Below are 17436 nucleotides of genomic sequence, written 5' to 3'. Positions count from 1 at the left end.
TTTCTTTTCCTCTCAAGATGTAGGCTTTTGGTTGGCTAAAGTGGGAATGTGAGCTTGGAGGTGATCAGCAATAGGGGCGGAGAGATATTTTGACGACCTACCCTCGACGGGAGGCCTTATATGAAAAATGATTGTTGTTGCTTTTTTCCGGTGATTTTGTAATCTCTGAAAAAGCCGGAGGTTCTGGACTCATGATCTGGCAAGGCCGCACAACCCTCGTGGCCTAGGTCGTCCACCGCTAGCTGGCGAGAGAAGGCACCAAAGTGCACCACCAAAGCCGACGCCTCCCACGCAAGGAGGCATGCCAGCGATCTCATCTTGCGGCCGTTTGCCTTGACCTCCTTGCACTAGCACATCGAAATATTCGCCACTGCTAATCGCAACTCCCCAACTATGATGCTAGCACTCCGCACCATCACCAAAGCGCGCCACGACGAGTGCATCGCACGCGCACCACAAGAAGAAAGAACGTGTCATTGTCGTGTCCTTGGAGATAGTGCAGGCTTTTCTGCCTGCTTGCTCAGGTGCGGCATGGTGCGTAGGAGGGGAGTGAAGGTGGCGGCTAGGGTTGCAGTCGCCACCCGAGTCACCCGCGGGAACGACTCAGGGGCATGCGGCGAGTTTTTTCTCCCCTGGCCGTGAGTTTTGACTCGCAACCTTCTCGACTTGCCGTACAAAATTAAGCGCGTACAAAATAATATTTTTTTCTCCATTATAAGTTGAGAACATGTGCTCCTTCTATCAAATTCACGTAATCTCCTTCCCTCAACATAATTGTGGAGTATCACTTTGTCTCTTGAATTTTACAACTTTTTTTAACGCGCAAGCATTCATACATACGCGCATACACTTGTGACCCTGAACTTGAACCCTGATGTGCTAGGAATATTTCTGTCCCTCTAACTATCACAATCACAAGTTGGTTCGCTTGAATTTCACATGTTGTTTCGTTAATATACTTCATGATACTATAGATATGTGGTAACAAGTTCTAGTGTGTGCGCTGGTCAGCCTAATCCTAGTTCACCTGAAGATCCGGGAAAAACGGAGCCGGAGAATCTTCTAAACCTCGGCCAGCTCCTTTCAGGAGGTATTGAAAGCCATCGTCAAGGATTTTAGAGCGTGGAAAGCCGCCGGCTGCTTCAACCACCCTAGTTTCGCCGAGGCTGTTGCTAACGCATGCCGTTGAGTTGTTTTGTTCGTGGCTTTTCAATTAGTCATCCCTTCCGAAACGCATGCGCAAGCGCGTGCCCTTGGCGCATTTGAGCTGTGAACGGATGCAACCTGCTCGTCTCTTAACTTTGTTGGTTAGGTTAGGTGGACAGTGGTATCCTCAGCCCACCAGGTTTAAATCCTGATGCTCGCATTATTTTTGGATTTATTTCAGAATTTCCGGCGATGCGCTTTCAGTGAGAGGAGACGTTCCCGTCGACGACGAGACGCCTACGGTGACTTCGTAAATCTCAAGATGATATGCCGGCTCGGTCTTTCGGATAGGGATAGAGTCTACGTGTGTGCATTCATAGAGACGAATGTATGCGTGTGTATATGAGCGTTTGTGTCTGTACTGATGCTAAAAAAAACTTTGTTGGTAGACGTGTCGCCATGGTCGGGTCGGTCTCTTCGCGGGAACTGCTGGGTTAGGTCGAGCGTCTTTGTTTTATTCGACGCGCTGTTGGTGTTCTCCTCCTGTTCCGTACTGATTTTTTTGCTTCCTGCGTAGGCCCAAGCGCACACACGCGCAATCGCGAAGCTCCTTTCTTTTTAATAATATAAATAATAATAATAACTTGGTAGAAGAACGGAAGTGGTAGCAGGAAACTGGACAGATTCGGGAGGACACGCGTGGGTTTTGTCCCCCGCAATAGTGGTGCGAGAATAAAGGCCTTGCGTTGCGTGTGCATGGGACATGCACACCGGCGGTACAGGTTAGGCGCGAGCGGCAGGCGACCATTTGACCGGTCCACAGGAGGATCATCGTCATTCCTGGCATGGAGACGCTATAGTGGTTTCTGCTTACATGCATTATTGATTCTCCCGTGTACATGAATGACAAAGAGGCCAAGAGGCTTTCGCAGTGCTGTTCGTCCCATGTTGTCTGACCGCTGAATTATGAGGCTGTAGCCAATTATTCTCTGTGGAATGTGGCCGATTGTTTTGTTTTTTTTAAAGAGATGGTTGCGTTTCCTCCGTTGTGCACGGCCAATTTATTCTCTGTGGAATGCAACCCCACTTGCCGCAACTTGGCTGCAGCTGCCCGCGGGTTGGGCAAACAACGGCGCGCAAACAGAAACAGGCCTGCGACTACGAGCGTTGACCTCTGGGCCGGACGTGTCTGGGTGACGGAAAACTCGGCGGCCGGGTTGGCATGGAATGGCAGGTCTGGTGGCTTGGTTGCGACCGCGCGCACCGACGCCCCGACGACGTCGAGGAAACGTGTTGGACGTGCAACGCATGGAGCACGACGCAGGTTGCTGTTGGTCTGGTTGGCCTTGGTTGGTCTCCCGTCGTTTTTGAGGGAGGCCACAAACAATAATCCCATGGATGCTTGACTTGACGCGGCGTGGAACGATCGACCGGTCGAGAGCCTGTCCGCGTGGTCAACGTACTCGTACCCTGCTTTCCCAGATCAGGATCGGCGTGATGGGTGCGTTTCTAGTACTAATGACTATTCATTTATAAAAGATGACCCCACTGTCATAGACATGACTTCAGTAGACTTTTTTTTCTAGCTTCGTCTCTGTGGGATCCGGTCAGCGTTTGTCTGCGGTGGATTCTTCTAGACCAGTCTTCGTTCGTCTACGTCTATGTGTCTGTAAGTTGGATCCTTTCGATTTATGCTTCTCTTCATCGGTGCGGTCGTTGTTCTGGTGTGGTTGCTGTTCTGGTGCACTTGTCCTATGAAGGCTTAACACGACGACTTTTCGACTGTCTACTACAATAATGTTTGCCCAGCTCCGACGAGGAGGGGCGATGACGGCGCTGCGCCTTCGGCTCGCTCCAGTGGTTGTAGTCGTCGCTAGGTGGTTTACAGACCTAGATGTAAATTTTACTTCTAGCGGTTTTTGTACTACCTTGACAGTGAATGAATAGATCGGAAGTTTTCTTGAAAATAAAAGGATATCTCCGACGCCGAACTTCAAACCGGCTGCAAGCGCCCGGATCGTGTTGTCCCGATCTATTGTGACATCCAATGCTGATATGTATCGGTCTGCTCGACGGCCCGGATGCGTTTTCTCCAGAAACTAGAGACAAATGTGGAGGCTTTGCGGGTGTCCGAACAAAAGCCACACCCGTTTCTAACTACCCTGGCCCACCCACCCCTCCCCTGGCCCGTGCGCGCTCCCGCCCGGCGCCAGCTGCCCGCATTCATGTCGATGTAGAGCGGTCAATCCACATTAAAGCCGGCCTAGAGCGGACATAACCTCTCACTAGCTCCGCCATGAAGTGGCGCGCCGCCCCTACACGCCCCACTAAACATGCATCCTCGCCGCATTCAAACGTTTTCATTAAACCCGTGCGTGTGCCAAGAAATCTATTCCGGCCACACGTCCGTTCGCGAGCAGGTCGGCTTTAAACACAACGCCAGACATGCGCCTCTAGTTAGCCGACTATTTAGAGGAGGCCATACGTTGGGCAAGAATCGCACCACTCCTCCGTTCCCCATCTTCTCCTTCCACTATTTTCTCCACCCTTTCGATAGCGTCCGACGAGTGGGAAGAACAGTTCCCCGGCATAAAAGCCGGTTGGGTGGTCCGCCGAGCCCGCCGGATACGAGCCAGGAAACTCGTCGCTCCACCTCCCTTGCCTAGCCCGACGGAGCAAGGCTTGACTACTGTAGCCGAAGAGAAATTCATGGTGGCCGAGGTACAAGGAATTGATCACTGTAGCGGGATCTTTTTTTCGTTTCTTTTTGCCTTTTTGACTGTGTGCATCCGTAATGTCTTTATGATATTGCGTTGTTGTAGAGGCTGGGTGTAATTGGTATTTCCATGATATTAATATAATCTCTTTGTTGAAAGCATCGGCTGATGGTCCCTGAGCATCACGGTCTAATAGTTTCTCACCGACGGCAGAAACAAAGCCTTGCCGCAGAGCAAACTGAACGAAAGAGGTCGAAATCACAGCATCAAATGGCCAATCAAACCTTTTTTGGAGGGAGTTGTGCACGAAAACCACCTCCGCAACGAAATGTCGATGTAGAGCGGTCAATCCACATTAAAGCCGGCCTAGAGCGGACATAACCTCTCACTAGCTCCGCCATGAAGTGGCGCGCCGCCCCTACACGCCCCACTAAACATGCATCCTCGCCGCATTCAAACGTTTTCATTAAACCCGTGCGTGTGCCAAGAAATCTATTCCGGCCACACGTCCGTTCGCGAGCAGGTCGGCTTTAAACACAACGCCAGACATGCGCCTCTAGTTAGCCGACTATTTAGAGGAGGCCATACGTTGGGCAAGAATCGCACCACTCCTCCGTTCCCCATCTTCTCCTTCCACTATTTTCTCCACCCTTTCGATAGCGTCCGACGAGTGGGAAGAACAGTTCCCCGGCATAAAAGCCGGTTGGGTGGTCCGCCGAGCCCGCCGGATACGAGCCAGGAAACTCGTCGCTCCACCTCCCTTGCCTAGCCCGACGGAGCAAGGCTTGACTACTGTAGCCGAAGAGAAATTCATGGTGACCGAGGTACAAGGAATTGATCACTGTAGCGGGATCTTTTTTTCGTTTCTTTTTGCCTTTTTGACTGTGTGCATCCGTAATGTCTTTATGATATTGCGTTGTTGTAGAGGCTGGGTGTAATTGGTATTTCCATGATATTAATATAATCTCTTTGTTGAAAGCATCGGCTGATGGTCCCTGAGCATCACGGTCTAATAGTTTCTCACCGACGGCAGAAACAAAGCCTTGCCGCAGAGCAAACTGAACGAAAGAGGTCGAAATCACAGCATCAAATGGCCAATCAAACCTTTTTTGGAGGGAGTTGTGCACGAAAACCACCTCCGCAACGAAATGTGTCGGTCCGTATGTCCGTCTGGAACAATCAGAGTTTAAGTAGGCCGTCTCCGTCAAATCTAGCGCCCGCCCTCCAAATCAGGGCCGATGCAGAGTCGCGCTTGCTGGCGTCACGAGGTAGTTAGTCTGCTAATTAGAGTCGTCGTAGTGTCATCCTGGACTGCCTCGCAACCAACGTGTTGAATACGGTGACGGTGAGCACGGCCGCGCAGCTGTTGCGTCCGTAGTTAACAACTCGAAGGGACTCGAACTCGGTCGTCACTAACAAACACGCAGCGGGCTTGATTAAGGAGGTCCCTTTGATGCAACTCCCAAAAGGAATGGAAAGCAGCGCGAGGCAGTGCCGGAAGGCACCGACGGGACCTCCTCTTCGGCGCCCTCAGCGCCGCTTAGGCCACCTGGCGCCCGAAGGCAAGCGGTAATGGGCCGGCCCAGCATAGCTCGCTAAAAAAATCGGACAAAAACGAACAATATTCTGCTACTAGTGGGATTCGAACTAGGATGCGAACGCTGCAGCAGTAAACGCAACAACCACCGCGCCTGACTGCCTTTGATGATATCAATGCAAAAACACACACTACGAGACCCGTGGTTCAGTCCCAGTATAATTTATTTGAAAAAAAATTGAAATATGAAAAAGAATTCACGAATTTGAAAAAAGTTCATCAATTTTAAAAATAAGTTCATCACTTTTGAAAAAAGTTCATAAAGTTCACAAATTTGAAAAGAGTTCACTGAATTTTTTAAAAAGTTCATCAATTTCGATCAAAAAATTTACAGATTTAAAATAGTTCATCAATTTTGATAACAAAAGTTCACAAATTTGGAAAGAGTTCACGGAATTTTGAAAAAAGTTCATGGGTTTGAAAAAAGTTCAGAAAATTTCGATAAAAAAGTTCACTTCTTTGAAAAAGGTTCACGGATTTTCAAAAAAAGTTCACAAATTCGAAAACTTCATTTAATTTTGAGGAAAAAGTTCAAGAATTGGGAAAATGTTCACTGGAGTTTTTTTTAAATCATGCATTTAAGAAAAAGAAAGGAACAAGAAAAGGAAAAAAGGGGAAAGAAAAAGAAAGGAAAATGCAATAAAAGAATGAAAAGGATCTTGCAAATCAAAGCAATGTACTTCCTCCGTCCCATAATAAAAAATCTTTTTGACACTAAACAAGTGTAAAAAACGTTCTTATATTTTGGGACGGAGGGAGTACTTGCATAGTTGGCTACCGCAGCTTAGGTAGTTGGAGGGAGGTTGATAGGTCGCGAGTTCGAATTTCCGCGGCGCAGGTTTTTGCAGTTTGAAACAGAAAAAATAGGTATAAATGGGCCGGCCCATCGCGCAGGGAGGGTATGCGCCCGTTTGCCAAAACACCTACAACGGGCACTTAAGGCGCCGAATAGGGTTTGGCGGCACCGACTACGGCGACTAGCGACTAGGTGACGGGGCGACCGGCCTTTGCCACCGTTGTACCCCGCCACATGTCGCGCTCTGAATGTTTTAATTTTTCGCACGCGTTTTTGATTTTTTTAAACAGTTTTTTTGACGTTTCAGCTTTTCATCGGTCTTCCTTCTTTTTTGGATTAAAAAAATTTGGGTGAAAAGACGTGCTTTCTATTTTTTGTGAGAGTCACGATTTTGCTTTCACGTGAATCACAGTCGTGCGTCTAGAAAACAAAAAAAATGTGTTTTTTGTTTTTTTCTTTACGCGCAAGGCACGGTTTTGCTTCCGCGAGAGGCACGGACGTGCCTCTTTCGGAAAAGGGAAAAAACCCGTGCTCCCGGTTCGGTTTTGTCATGAAAAAAGTTCGTCAAAATCTATCAACATGGGATCTAGTTTTAAAGATCTCGACGCGAGTAATCCAACAATGAAAACGTTTCGAGATTTGCACGCACGATTTAAGAGAGAAAACATTTTAAATAAACGGATCTACGAAAAAAATATGAAAACTCCAGGTTGCGACACGCATCATTTGTCGCAACCTAAAAAAGTGAGAGTGATCTTTGCAATGAGTACTTCCCAATTAGTGATTTCGCCACTAGTATTGGGCGCCTGGCATTTTTCCAGAGCTAACGCACACCCTCTAGTTTTTCGATTCTTTTTGGCCCGGGCGTTAAGTGTTTAGACGGTTTTATTTGATTTTTTCTTTTCTCTCTTTGTTTTATTTTTATTTTGTTAATATAAAAGGTGGGAAGCTTTCCTGGACGTTTTTGGAAGCTTCCAGCCAGTTTTTCTGTTCTCAGTTTTTTGGATGGTTTTATTTGATTTTTCTTTTCTCTCTTTGTTTTATTTTTAGGTTGTTAATATAAAATATGTGAAATTTTATAAAATAAAAAATTCTTCAAATTTGTTAACATTTTTTTGATTTTTCTGCAAACTATTTTTAAATTCATGATTTTCCCCTCAAACACATGAACTTTTCCAAATCCATCAACATTGCTTTCCAAATTGTGAACCTTGTTTTCCTCAAAATCATGAACTTTTTCCAAACCTGCAAAATAGGTGAACTGTTTTCGAATTCATGAAAATTTTCAAATGCATGATATTTCTTTTAAATGCTTGAACTTTTTTGAGTTCATGAACTTTTTCAAATGCATGAACTTTTTTTAGGCTCGTGAACTTTTTGAGTTTGTGAACTTTTTTTTCAAATCTGCGAACTTTTTTTGAATCCATGATTTTTTCTGATTTCATGAACAACTTTTTTGATTTCCCGGTTTTCAGTAAAATTGCACATCATTTAACCAGTCAACTGTGAGCCGAGCGGCCAGAGCGCCGAAAAAATTGCGCATCGCATCGCGAGTAAGCACTCGCCTCCTGGTTGGCTGGCCCATGAGGCGGAGGCGCGTGAGCGCTGCGTTCCCTAAGCAGCGCATAAGGCGCTGAAGAGGAGGACCCATTTCCTAATTTGTTTGCTTTTACTGCAGAAGAGCTGGAGTGCCTGGGCCTCGTTCCAGTTTCTAATCTCCACTACTCTCCACTACTATATTAAACAATCAAACAAGATTTTTCTTACATGCACCCCATAAAACGTACTCCCTCCGTTCCGAATTACTTGTCTTGGATTTGTCTAGATACGGATGCATCTAGACTCATTTTAGTGCTAGATACTTTCGTATCTAGACAAATCTAAGACAAGTAATTCAGAACGGAGGGAGTACACAGAATCACTATCACCGCATGATTAGAACCCCTAAACTCAATCTAATGGCTAGCGTTAATTTAATCCATTCTTTGTGTGCACTTAACAATTTCTATTGATTGACCATGCTCCACCGTAGAGGGTAAATCCATGCCCGATCAATTAGGAAACTATAATTACGGTCGCGTCATATTAGGAAACTAATCACGACCGCGTCTTATTAGGAAACTAATCACGACCGCGTCTTATTAGGAAATTAATTGGGTATTCGCACAGATTGATACGTCCATCACCTCGACCTCTTGGATCCCGATTCATATCTCCCAACAAAAATCACCACCACCGGCCTCCACTCGGCATGGCGACAAGGAGCCGAGGACTCTGCCTCTCGCTTTCTCCCCCGCCGCCTACCACACGCTTCCCCGCCCATCGCGATCCGCCCCGCGTTCCTGCTTCGTTCCCATCGCCGACTGAGCCACAAGAGGGCTGCCACCTCCCACACCTTCAGGGGACGCCGCGGGAGTGCCGGTGATCCGTGAACCGCCGAGGGTGCCCCACCAATCGCCGCTTTCGACAACACGGGAGCCACCCCATCTGGCAAGGACGCAGGGGGCAGCCGCCGCCGCCGCTTCTCAAGGTGATGCTGCTGTTGAGGCTCATCGCCCAATTGTGCTCCTATGCGCGGATCTCCACTACTATTAAACAATCAAACAAGGTCTTTCTTACATCCACCCCATAAAATGTATACAGAATCACTATCACCGCATGATTAGAACCCCTAAATTCAATCTAATGGCTAGCGTTAATTTAATCCATTCTTTGTGTGCATTTAACAATTTCTATTGACTAACCATGCTCCACCGTAGAGGGTAAATCCACGCCCGATCAATTAGGAAACTATAATCACGGTCGCGTCTTATTAGGAAACTAATCATGATCGCGTCTTATTAGGAAACTAATCGAGTATTCGCACAGATTGATACGTCCATCACCTCGACCTCTTGAATCCCGATTCATATCTCCCAACAAAAATCACCACCACCGGCCTCCACTCGGCATGGCGACAAGGAGCCGAGGACTCTGCCTCTCGCTTTCTCCCCCGCCGCCTACCACACGCTTCCCCGCCCATCGCGATCCGCCCCGCGTTCCTGCTTCGTTCCCATCGCCGACTGAGCCACAGGAGGACTGCCACCTCCCACACCTTCAGGGGACGCTGCGGGAGTGCCGATGATCCGTGAACCGCCGAGGGTGCCCCACCAATCGCCGCTTTCGACAACATGGGAGCCACCCCATCTGGCAAGGACGCAGGGGCAGCCGCCGCCGCCGCTTCTCAAGGTGATGCTACTGTTGAGGCTCATCGCCCAATTGTGCTCCTATGCGCGGACGCCCAAAATTAGCTCCCAGTGGCATCCCCGCTCGAGGTCCTCTACATCTGATATGTTACAGAGTAAGAATTCACACACCCTCTCATCTCCCCAAGCCCTACCGCGCACCCCTGGATTGGATGCATGTGGTAGCCGGTGATTCCAGTCTCCAATGTGTGTATTTGGTGATGTCTTGTTACACTATGGGAGGCAATAATTTAGTTTCAGGCGAATTGGGGGACATTGAGTAGTAAGAAACTGCAATTCGAAAATATCAAATATTACAGTGGTTGGGGGTGCTCAGAATTATGGTTAGAAATTAGAATGGTCAGGTCCAGATCGAGTGTCTGATGCTACGCTTTCCTTCGTGTGATTTATCCATTTTTCCTCTATAGATGAAGCATGGTTCATTTATGTTAGTTCTACCTGTACTTGCTGACGTGAAGGGATTATGATTTACAAAATGACACTTTTGCCGAGCTTCTATGAGAGAATCAGCTTGTATGAAGTATTTAGCATGCACTTCTAGATAAAATATTAGTTAGCAAATGCGGTATGACGTAATAGTCCTCCTGCCAATCAGCCTTTTCTCGAAAGAGAAAACATTCTATGATGACATGCAATGTGATAAATAATGAGTGGTAGAAGGTTCCTAGCTTAAATTTTCTTTACTTGACCATGTTACTTATGGGCATTTGCCATATCTTGACATAGGTTCCTGGTTTCCTCACTTCTGCCAAGGCGAAGGCTATTAGTAGATGTGAAAATATGAAGGAACCACTGGGGAACCACCGCCACCGCCTCTGGGGATGTGGGAGTCAAATCTTCCGCCACCGCAGGGGACACGGGCGCATGTGGAAGTTGCTGCTGCCATTGGGGGCACGGTGCACATGGAAGCCCATACCCCTCACAAGTTCAATTGAGGTTTTTGTGCTACTCTATTTTTAGTTCTGTTTCCTTATCGATATGAAATTTCATTACTGTGGTAGAAAACATTTACTTTTATGCAGTACTTCAATGACAGTTGAAGGCGACAATGAGCATCAATCTGTTTTCCTTCGATGAATCATTCTACATTAAATCATAACTTTGTCAATACATGTCGTTGCACGTAAATTTTTTATGGTTAGTTACAGAATATCCCCTTTTTTGTGTGCATTTAGTAGATGCTTATATGAATCTATGCCATCTTCTCTCTCTTGCTGAAGTTTGCCTTTAATTCAAGTAAAGTTTATATTGAACATTTTCAGTTCTCTTTTGTAATGACGTACTTAATTACTCAGAGCGTCTCTCTCCTTCTAGGATAATTTAAGGAGTTTTATTGGATCATATTCGCTCTGTATCCTTTCCTTCGGATATTCCACCAATTAAATTTTGTCATCCACGGTGTTCAGCTATTATCATTTAATTTGTTGCTCATGCATGAGTTAACATGTTCTGAGATTGCCTTTTATCTGTGTAGTGTGATGCATTTATTTGCAGAAGCTGGTTAAGCTCATGTTTAGCTCCTTTAATGATTTTTTGCTCATCGATCCATTGAATAATATTTCCACATTCTTGAATTGTCTGGAAATTCAGCAAATATAGTTATATTGCAGGAACTTGGAACCGAAGGAAGACCCAAACTCCGAGCACCACATTCTCTGAAGGCCCTTCTATTTGAAATACTTATGCAGAAGTATGACTTCATTGCTTTTGTACTGTATGTCACTTTTTATTTGAAATACACTTAGTAGAAGTGTGACTTCAGTGTTACTGTACTCTTCTATCTTTATGCACTTCCGAAGATTATTTATATGTTTTGCATATCGCATAATTGTTGTACCTAATCTCGACTCTATTTGCATGCTATTTTGTAGTGCAAATAAAACGCATCCATGGCAGTGAGTTACAGAAGGAACTAGCGGACGCTAATTTATCATTTCAACTCATCGTTAAGCCACGAGTAGCATCTAGCATGTGGTGTTGCTGATGCACAAAATATGGTAGGTTGTTGTCTGTGTATTTATAGTCCTGTATCAACTGAATGGTAGGAGGACTGACTTCCTTTCCAGTTTGTAGTTTCATTTCTCTGTTCTCATTAATTTTCCAAATTGAAGAGTTTAGAAACCTTGGTGTGCCTCTTGCAGCTATTCTACAGCTACAATTTTCTGCTTTTCTCTCCATCTTGATGATTAATCACACCTTGCATGATCACTTGCAATTTTGACACTCTGAGGTACTGCATGTTGACAGTTTGAACTCTTGCAGTGGCTACTAAACAGCTATTGCTGCTACAAAGAGTACACCATCCTTGAAGTTGTACCCCTTCCTATGGTTTACTCATTGTGCAAACTTATGATAATTGATGTGCTTGCTTATGTACGGTACTATGTTTCCACTATCTGCTTTGGCAAGTCTATAAACTGAAATCATTGTGTTTCCATAAGATTGTAATCTTATTATTATTATTTAGCTGTTTTTATTTTACCAGGTTTGTATGCAGTTTGAATTCTTATGATATTATCATGTTGCGACATAGACGATTGGGAAATTCTGATTATAACCAGAATGTAATAATTATTTGCAAGGTCATTTAAATTACAACGATTTCTATATCATGAGAATTTGGAATGTGATAATTATACGTGCGTTGCACGTGCATGCTTACTAGTAGTATTTGGTGAAAGAAATATAGAAACCACACTCAAATATACTCGAATAGAAACATAACCCATGAACTCAATTTTGGTGTATTATTTACACTCAAATCTTCAAAACCATGTAAATGATTCCCTTAAGTGGTTTTGCAATTGACATGTGAAAATATTGGTGATTTTGACCACGGATTGGGATGCCGACCACGTGCATGCCGGAGATGGAGGGTGATTTCTGTTTTTCTCTCCTCGTTGATATTTGGTTTGTGCTCCTCATAATCGACCTAACACACATGGACATGAACGATGCCCACAACGAACGATTTTGTACGGTTCGAGGATTTGTTCGGCAACCCCCCCCCCCCCCCCCCCCCCGCGAATAGGTTCAAGCGGGCCCTTTAGCTAGGCCTCCTGGCCCAACAAAATTTTCTTTGCACAAAAAATGAAAAGGTGTCAACATTGTCCAAAAACAAGATTGTATACATAAAAGACAGAAACTTTAGTATATGATATATGCAGTAAGTATTACCATGCAGTGTACCCAAAAAAAGGCCGTGTTATATACAAAAAAATTTGCTGACATCTGTTACAATACCAAATTGCGCATAGTAAAATTTGCATGGAAATGTAGAGAGACAAAATTTATATGTAGAAAAATTTCCATGACGTAGATCAAAACCAAAAAAGCACAGACGTTGTAAGTTTGCCATGATAAGAAAGGGGGGGGGATGTATGAAATTAAAAAATGGCATGTGTGACAAACTAAATATGCCGTGTCTTACGAACCTGAATAGAAAACCTTAGCAAATATGAAAGTTTCCATTACGTGTGAACCTAAATTGCCAACGTTTTGTATACGCTGATGGCAAAAAAGTTGTAAATAGTGTGATGAAAACAAAAAATTGCCATATGAATAGAACAAACTATTTTACCATTTGGCAGGATGTTATTTATTTATGAATGGCAAGTTTTACAAACATTTTGATTCCTAAAAAGCATGGCAAAAGTATTGTAAGATCTCTGATAATGCTCACATCGCATTTTTCCAAAATTACCATGGCAACAATTTATGTTTGGAAAATGCCATGGAAAAAAATACCATGTAAAAAAATAGAATGAATAGTACACAAACAAATTATGACCACAATTACCATCGGAAATGTATATAATTTTTTTGTCATGCTTTATAGAAGAAATATGATATGTATGTAAAGTAACACAAACTATGAGAAAAAAATTACCATGGCAGATGTATATAAAAATTTCCATGGAATTTTAATTAAAATTGTCATGCTTTGTATAATAAATTTTCCATGTATGTAAAGCAACACAGATTATGGCCACAGTTACCAGGCATATGTATTTTGAAATTTGGCATGGGAATTTTAATTTTAATTTACATGCTTTGAATAAGAAATTTTCCATATGTGAAATAACACAAATTATGACCACAATTATCATGGTAGATGTTTTTTAAAATTTTCCATGGTATTTTAGTTTAAATTGCCATGCTTTTTATAGTAAATTTGCCATGTATATAAAAGGAAACAAATTGTGACCAAAATTGCCATGGCAAATATATAGAATTTGCCATGGTATGTTAATCACAATTGCCATGGTTTGTATAAGAATTTTCCGTTGTGTGAAAAGATAGTTTTGTTCATCACACATGACAAAAAAACATTTGTTCTGATAGTGGTGCCTATGGCAGAAATTCCATGGCAAATGCATATTAAATTTGCCATGTTATTTTAAAAAGATGATGGGATTTTTTTAGTTCCCATATGAAAAAATGGTGTCTGCATAGTAAGTTAAATAAAAATGTTGACAAATTTAGAATGTCTGCATTTCCCATGTGAACATTGAAACACGTGACGAATTTGGACGTCACATCTATAAATTGTTGCCATGGTTACTTGAGAATAGTTTTTTTGCCATGGAAACTTAGAAGCATGCCATCATGCTTAGGATTAAAAATTGTCGTGATGGTAAATTGAGTGTAGTTTTGACATGTTGGCAAATTTAGTATAAAGTCGACAAGATTCGTATGAAACAATTTACAATGAAACTAAAAAGAAGCATCATATTGCAATTTCACACTAATTTGCCCGTGATGCTAAGAACACATGCTACATATTGCCAAACGAAAACTTGTAAAACATGCTGCCCAAGTTTAGTAAAAATCTCACCCAGTAGCATTTATCAAAAATGTTTTGCCTTGAAACTAAAAAGAAGCATCACATTGCAATTTCACACTAATTTGCCCGTGATGCTAAGAACACATGCTACATATTGCCAAACGAAAACTTGTAAAACATGCTGCCCAAGTTTAGTAAAAATCTCACCCAGTAGCATTTATCAAAAATGTTTTGCCAAGGCAAAACAATTGTTGCATGCTTGCCATATTTTAAATGAGTTTTGCCATACTGTCCACATGAATTGGAAGGGATAACAAAGACATTATTTTAATTGTATATGAAAGAAAAACGACAACACATGTAGATAAGAAGAAAAACAGCAGTAGATGCTTGGATGGTGGGTTGGGGATGCTCACCGGTAGCAGGCGATTGAAGGTAGCTCAGACGGGGGTTGGCGACGTTGTGATCTGCTTTGAGGATAGCGACGGCGGCACGAGTCGGTCATGGTCTGCTGGTGGCAGCTCTAGGCGACGGGATTCAGGTAGCGCCGGGAGGAGGTGGAAGGGAAAGTAGCAGGAGATCCGTGGGTGGAGGTAGCGCCGGGAGGAGCTGGGAGGAGGTATCGTCGGGAGGAGGTGGAGGAATGGCGCGACGAGCTCCATGGGTGGCGCGCGTCAGTGATATATCTCCAACGTATCTATAATTTTTGATTGTTCCATGCTATTATATTATCCATCTAGGATGTTTTATATGCATTTATATGCTATTTTATATGATTTTTGGGACTAACCTATTAACCTAGAGCCCGGTGCCACTTTCTGTTTTTTCCTTGTTTTGAGTATCGCAGAAAAGGAAACCAAACGGAGTCCAATTGACCTAAAATTTCACGGAGATCATTTTTGGACCAGAAGAAGGCCACGGAGTACCAGAGATGGGCCAAAAGAGTCCCGAGGCCACCATGAGGGTGGGGGGCGCGCCTACCCCCTGGGCGCCCCCTACCTCATGGCCGCCTCAGGGACCCCCTGACTTGTTCCCGACTCCAACACCTCTTATACAACCCAAAACTTCCAGAAAGAAACCTAGATCGAGAGTTCCTCCGCCGCAAGCCTCTGTGGCCACCGAAAACCAATCTAGACCCGTTCCGGCACCCTGTCGGAGGGGGGATCCTTCCCCGGTGGCCATCTTCATCATCCTGACGCTGTCCATGATGAGGAGGGAGTAGTTCACCCTCGGGGCTGAGGGTATGTACAAGTAGCTACGTGTTTGATCTCTCTCTCTCTCTCTCTCGTGTTCTTGATTCGGCACGATCTTGATGTATCGCGAGTTTTGCTATTATAGTTGGATCTTATGATGTTTCTCCCCCTCTACTCTCTTGTAATGGATTGAGTTTTCCCTTTGAAGTTATATTATCAGATTGAGTCTTTATCCACTTGATGTATGTTTTGGTGATCAACTTGCGAGTTTCGTGACCTTGTGAACTTATGCATAGGGGTTGGCACACGTTTTCGTCTTGACTCTCCGGTAGAAACTTTGGGGCACTCTTTGAAGTTCTTTGTGTTGGTTGAATAGATGAGTCTGAGATTGTGTGATGCATATCGTATAACCATACCCACGGATACTTGAGGTGACATTGGAGTATCTAGGTGACATTAGGGTTTTGGTTGATTTGTGTCTTAAGGTGTTATTCTAGTACAAACTCTAATATAGATTGAACGAAAAGAATAGCTTCGTGTTATTTTATTACAGACTCTTGAATAGATCGATCAGAAAGAATAACTTTGAGGTGGTTTCGTACCCTATAAGAATCTCTTTGTTTGTGCTCCACTATTAGTGACTTTGGAGTGACTCTTTGTTGCATGTTGAAGGATAGTTATATGATCCAATTAGGTTATTATTGTTGAGATAACTTGCACTAGTGAAAGTATGAACCTTAGGCCTTGTTTCCTAGCGTTGCAATACCGTTTGTGCTCACTTTTACCACTTGCTATCTTGCTGTTTTTATATTTTCAGATTACAGAAACCTTTATCTACCATCCATATTACACTTGTATCACTATCTCTTCGCCGAACTAGTGCACCTATATAATTTACCATTGTATTGGGTGTGTTGGGGACACAAGAGACTCTTTGCTATTTGGTTGCAGGGTTGTTTGAGAGAGACCATCTTCATCCTACGCCCTCACGGATTGATAAACCTTAGGTCATCCACTTGAGGGAAATTTGCTACTGTCCTACAAACCTCTGCACTTGGAGGCCCAACAACGTCTACAAGAAGAAGGTTGTGTAGTAGACATCAAGCTCTTTTCTGGCGCCGTTGCCGGGGAGGTTAGAGCTTGATGGTATATCTTTAGATCTTGCAATTGAATCTTTTTTGTTTCTTGTTTTATCACTAGTTTAGTCTATAAAAGAAAACAACAACAAAAAAGTGGAATTGAGGGTACCTCATATGCTTCATCTTTTTAATGTCTTTCATGAAAATAAGGATTCCGATAATTGTGCCAAAGTGTTAGAAGAAGAATGCATTAGAATGTTTGGCACTAAATCTTTGTATGATGAGCATGATTGCAATGTTGTTATTAAAAACTCTTTGAATATCCATGATACTAATAATGATTGCACTAGTCATGATGAAAATGTCTCTTATAAGCATGTCAATTTTTGTGGAGTGCATAGAGTTTGCAAGTACACACCAAATAGGGAAGATAGATTTTGCAAGAGGCATAAGTATTTAGAAACTAAATGGTTGCAAGAAAGGCTAGATGTTTGTGCTGAAAATTTAAATTTTCTTAGCCATCCTTGTGAACTTTGCAATGAACGTGGTCATTTAAATGTCCAATACAAATTGTTTCATGATCGAATCGTGTCCAAAAATTGTGATGACTTGATTTCCCTTGCGCATCATAATGAACTTAGTTTGCTTCTGGGTAATGAAGAAATGAAATGTATAATTAAGGATATTCCAGAATTTGCCCTCGATAATGTTCTTGATTTTGATCTAGAGGAAATTTATATGTATTGCGGTGAATTGCATTGAAAATCCTTATATTGCCAATTACATAAATACAAGAAAACAAATAGAAGATGAAGAGAATACTAATCCCAATATCCTCCTATTATTTCTTACGATGAATCCGGTAACGAGGAGGAGC

General features: G+C 43.4%; 1 long non-coding RNA gene across 1 annotated transcript; it reads left to right on the top strand.

Annotated features, from left to right (window-relative positions):
• Window positions 1-8491: 8491 nt before the first annotated feature.
• On the top strand, window positions 8492-12064 carry LOC147966017 (uncharacterized). Its single transcript, XR_015607610.1, has 4 exons — window positions 8492-9596; window positions 10228-10437; window positions 11112-11191; window positions 11373-12064. It is a non-coding gene; the product is annotated as an uncharacterized LOC147966017 (long non-coding RNA).
• The last annotated feature ends 5372 nt before the right edge of the window (window positions 12065-17436 follow it).

Source organism: Triticum urartu, chromosome 6A (genome assembly GCF_056163025.1).
Source record: "Triticum urartu cultivar PI428250 chromosome 6A, HENAU_Tu73, whole genome shotgun sequence".
Taxonomy (NCBI): domain Eukaryota; kingdom Viridiplantae; phylum Streptophyta; class Magnoliopsida; order Poales; family Poaceae; genus Triticum; species Triticum urartu.
The sequence above is the reverse complement of the archived record's forward strand: the minus strand, read 5'-3'. Positions and strand labels throughout refer to the sequence as shown.